Genomic DNA, 5,425 nt, shown 5'->3' with positions numbered 1-5,425 from the left:
CGGTGGCGGATAAGCGGTGGTGGTAGATGGCAGGGGTGATGATGATGGTGCAGCGGCATCGTGAAAACTTATGACCAGAACTCGAAACTCTAAAAGACTAGACTCTAAGACCAGCAACTAGACATGACGATGCAACCGCAAATTCAACAAAGCAAAAACCCTAAAAAGATTATGCAAAAGCTCAGATTGGTTCAGACATGATGAACCAACCCTAATTTTTTATGGCTTTTTCGTGGACTGTAGGTATGAAGAACATACTCGATCTAAACTATGAAAAACTATAAAATCTCACCGAGCAACTTGGAAATCTGATACCACTTGATAGAGGCGAGGGTGTCCCGATGTTTCGATGAGATAGCTATCGTTTTCTGAGGGAGTCAACTTTGACGATCTGACTACGAACGTGCGAAGACGTCGCGCCTTAGCAATCGCTAAACCAACTTCTGAGGGGTTATTGACCATGCCGGAGCATGATCAATTGACCACGAGGGTCTATTTCCTGCGAGCAAACAAAGAACAAGCAAGAAACTGAGATTGTAATCTGGATATTGCGAATAAAAGAGGAAAGCTTTATTAATAAAGGTGGGGTTCCGTGACGTCTTGGTCTGGTCATTGAACACAAACGAAGTACGCGAAGTTGAAGCTATGGCGAACTTTTAATCTAAACAAAACCCAAAGTCTAAACGATACCCTAAGGGCTGTATATATGGAGGAAGAGGGGGAATTTTGTGGCCCTTGGAGGAGGGGTCCGAAACCAACCCTAACTCTTGTTTCCCCACACATACGGACTCTAAAAACAGCCTATATTCAAGTATTTCGAAAATACATGGGCCTGGCCCAAAAATAGTGACGCAGCACCTAGAATAACCTCTGGACAAAAATTATGAAGTGGCATCTTGTATATTTTGTCCAAGGCTTCATGCACTCATTATGGTGGCTTCAAAGTCTTGAAATCATCACTTGAAACTCTGTTCTTGTCTACCTTGCGCATGCCATTAACTCCATGTTCGTTCTTGCTCCAATATTCATCCTTCTCCAAGCTAGGCCCTTCATTTGTAAGCAAAACAAATGTATCCAATTTAGGCAGCATCATATTCTCATGAACATTAGAATCATTACCAAGAAAGGAAAGTACCTGGTAATTTAATTGGCGTGCGCGAGCTCTAGTAATCGGTCCAGTATGTATAGTAGCAGGGGCTGTGGGTGTAACAATGGTATTGATGTCCTCATCACATAACCAAATTAAGCATACAATTACACAAGTGACTAAACACATAAAATTTCCACACACCAAAGTAAGCAATTACATGCATACTAAACTAGGAGAAACGAGGATCTAATCATCCACTTCCTGTTGCGATGACGCTTGCCATTGCTCTACTTCCGGCTAGATCCCTGTCCGTTTTGGGAAGGAGGCACTTCCTCATGTCAACGATCCGCGTGTACATCTCGTAGCTCGTGTACGCCTCCTTGGCCGCGTACATGACATGAGCTTTGTCGAGTTTCTCCATCCAGGCTGAGTGCCAGGCATGCTTTGTTCGAAATATGCCCTAGAGGCAATAATAAATAGGTTATTATTATATTTCCTTGTTCATGATAATCGTTTATTATCCATGCTAGAATTGTATTGATAGGAAACTCAGATACATGTGTGGATACATAGACAACACCATGCCCCTAGTAAGCCTCTAGTTGACTAGCTTGTTGATCAGTAGATGGTTACGGTTTCCTGACCATGGACATTGGATGTCGTTGATAACGGGATCACATCATTAGGAGAATGATGTGATGGATAAGACCCAATCCTAAGCCTAGCACAAGATCATGTAGTTCGTTTGCTCATAGCTTTTCTAATGTCAAGTATCATTTCCTTAGACCATGAGATTGTGCAACTCCCGGATACCGTAGGAATGCTTTGGGTGTACCAAACGTCACAACGTAACTGGGTGGCTATAAAGGTGCACTACAGGTATCTCCGAAAGTGTCTGTTGGGTTGGCACGAATCGAGACTGGGATTTGTCACTCCGTGTAAACGGAGAGGTATCTCTGGGCCCACTCGGTAGGACATCATCATAATGTGCACAATGTGACCAAGGAGTTGATCACGGGATGATGTGAGTTACGGAACGAGTAAAGAGACTTGCCGGTAACGAGATTGAACAAGGTATCGGGATACCGACGATCGAATCTCGGGCAAGTAACATACCGATAGACAAAGGGAATTGTATACGGGATTGATTGAATCCTCAACATCGTGGTTCATCCGATGAGATCATCGAGGAGCATGTGGGAGCCAACATGGGTATCCAGATCCCGCTGTTGGTTATTGACCGGAGAGTCATCTCGGTCATGTCTGCGTGTCTCCCGAACCCGTAGGGTCTACACACTTAAGGTTCGGTGACGCTAGGGTTATAGAGATATTAGTATGCGGTAACCCGAAAGTTGTTCGGAGTCCCGGATGAGATCTCGGACGTCACGAGGAGTTCCGGAATGGTCCGGAGGTAAAGATTTATATATGGGAAGTCTTATTTTGGTCGCCGGAAAAGTTTCGCACTTTATCGGTATTGTACCGGGAGTGCCGAAAGGGGTCCGGGGGTCCACCAAGGGGGTCCACCAGCCCCGGGGGGGCACATGGGCTGTAGGGGTGCGCCTTGGCCTATATGGGCCAAGGGCACTAGCCCCAAGAGGCCCATGCGCCAAGAGATAAGAAAAAAGGAGAGTCCTAAAGGGGGAAGGCACCTCCGAGGTGCCTTGGGGGGGAAGGACTCCTCCCTGGCCGCACCCTTCCTTGGAGGAAGGGCCAAGGCTGCGCCCCCCCCCCCTCTCCCTTGGCCCTATATATAGTGGGGGGAGGGAGGGTAGCAATATCCTAAGCCCCTGGCGCCTCCCTCTCCCTCCCGTGACACCTCTCCCTCCCGTTAGTGCTTGGCGAAGCCCTACCGGGATCCCCGCTACTTCCACCACCACGCCGTCGTGCTGCTGGATCTCCATCAACCTCTCCTCCCCCCTTGCTAGATCAAGAAGGAGGAGACGTCGCTGCTCCGTACGTGTGTTGAACGCGGAGGTGCCGTCCGTTCGGCGCTAGGATCATCGGTGATTTGGATCACGACGAGTACGACTCCATCAACCCCGTTCTCTTGAACGCTTCCGCTCGCGATCTACAAGGGTATGTAGATGCACTCCTTCCCTCTCGTTGCTAGTAAACTCCATAGATTGATCTTGGTGATGCGTAGAAAATTTTGAATTTCTGCTACGTTCCCCAACAGTGGCATCATGAGCTTGGTCTATGCGTAGTTTCTATGCACGAGTAGAACACAAAGTAGTTGTGGGCGTAGATGTTGCCAATTCTTCTTGCCATTACTAGTCTTATCTTGATTCGGCGGCATCGTGGGATGAAGCGGCCCGGACCGACCTTACACGTACTCTTACGTGAGACAGGTTCCACCGACTGACATGCACTAGTTGCATAAGGTGGCTAGCGGGTGTCTGTCTCTCCCACTTTAGTCGGATCGGATTCGATGAAAAGGGTCCTTATGAAGGGTAAATAGAAATTGGCATATCACGTTGTGGCTTTTGCGTAGGTAAGAAACGTTCTTGCTAGAATCCCATAGCAGCCACGTAAAACATGCAACAATAATTAGAGGACGTCTAACTTGTTTTTGCAGGGTATGCTATGTGATGTGATATGGCCAGAAGATATGATGAATGATATATGTGATGTATGAGATTGATCATATTCTTGTAATAGGGATCACGACTTGCATGTCGATGAGTATGACAACCGGCAGGAGCCATAGGAGTTGTCTTTATTTTTTTTGTATGACCTGCGAGTCATTGAATAACGCCATGTAAATTACTTTACTTTATTGCTAAGCATGTTAGCCATAGAAGTAGAAGTAATCGTTGGCGTGACAACTTCATAAAGACACAATGATGGAGATCATGATGATGGAGATCATGGTGTCATGCCGGTGACGAAGATGATCATGGTGCCCCGAAGATGGAGATCAAAGGAGCAAAATGATATTGGCCATATCATGTCACTATTTGATTGCATGTGATGTTTATCATGTTATGCATCTTATTTGCTTAGAACGACGGTAGTAAGTAAGATGATCCCTCACTAAAATTTCAAGAGAAGTGTTCCCCCTAACTGTGCACCGTTGCGAAGGTTCGTTGTTTCGAAGCACCACGTGATGATCGGGTGTGATAGATTCTAACGTTCGAATACAACGGGTGTTGACGAGCCTAGCATGTACAGACATGGCCTCGGAACACATGCGAAACACTTAGGTTGACTTGACGAGCCTAGCATGTACAGACATGGCCTCGGAACACAAGAGATCGAAAGGTCGAACATGAGTCGTATAGTAGATGCGATCAACATGGAGATGTTCACCGATGATGACTAGTCCGTCTCACGTGATGATCGGACACGGCCTAGTTTGACTCGGATCATGTATCACTTAGATGACTAGAGGGATGTCTATCTGAGTGGGAGTTCATTAAATAATCAGATGAACTTAATTATCATGAACATAGTCAAAAGGTCTTTGCAAATTATGTCATAGCTTACGATTTAGTTCTACTGGTTGAGATATGTTCCTAGAGAAAATTTAGTTGAAAGTTGATAGTAGCAATTATGCGGACTGGGTCCGTAAACTGAGGATTGTCCTCATTGCTGCACAGAAGGCTTATGTCCTTAATGCACCGCTCGGTGTGCTGAACCTCAGCGTCGTCTGTAGATGTTGCGGAACATCTGACATACACGTTTTGATAACTACGTGATAGTTCAGTGCATAATGCTAACGGTTTAGAATTGTGGCACCAAAGACGTTTGTGAAACGTCGCAGAACATATGAGATGTTCCGAAGACTAAAATTGGGATTTCAGACTAGTGCCCACGTCAAGAGGTATGAGACCTCTGACAAGTTTCTTAAGCCTGCAAACTAAGGGAGAAAAGCTCAATCGTTGAGCATGTGCTCAGATTGTCTAAGTACTACAATCGCTTGAATCGAGTGGGAGTTAATCTTCCAGATGAGATAGTGATGGTTCTCCATAATCACTGCCACCAAGCTATTAGAGCTTCGTGATGAACTATAAATATCAGGGATAGTTATGATGATCCTTGAGCTATTCGCGATGTTTGACACCGCGAAAGTAGAAATCAAGAAGGAGCATCAATTGTTGATGGTTAGTAAAACCACTAGTTTAAGAAGGGCAAGGGCAAAAGGGATACTTCATGAAACAGCAAGTCATTTGCTGCTATAGTGAAGAATCCCAAGGTTGAACCCAAACCCGAGACTAAGTGCTTCTGTAATGAGAGGAACAGTCACTGAAGCAGTACTACACTAGATACTTGGTAGATGAGAAGGCAGGCAAGGTCGACAGAAGTATATTGGATATACATTATATGAATGTGTAC

Source organism: Triticum aestivum, chromosome 5D (genome assembly GCF_018294505.1).
Source record: "Triticum aestivum cultivar Chinese Spring chromosome 5D, IWGSC CS RefSeq v2.1, whole genome shotgun sequence".
Classification (NCBI taxonomy): domain Eukaryota; kingdom Viridiplantae; phylum Streptophyta; class Magnoliopsida; order Poales; family Poaceae; genus Triticum; species Triticum aestivum.
Note: the sequence above shows the minus strand (reverse complement) of the source record.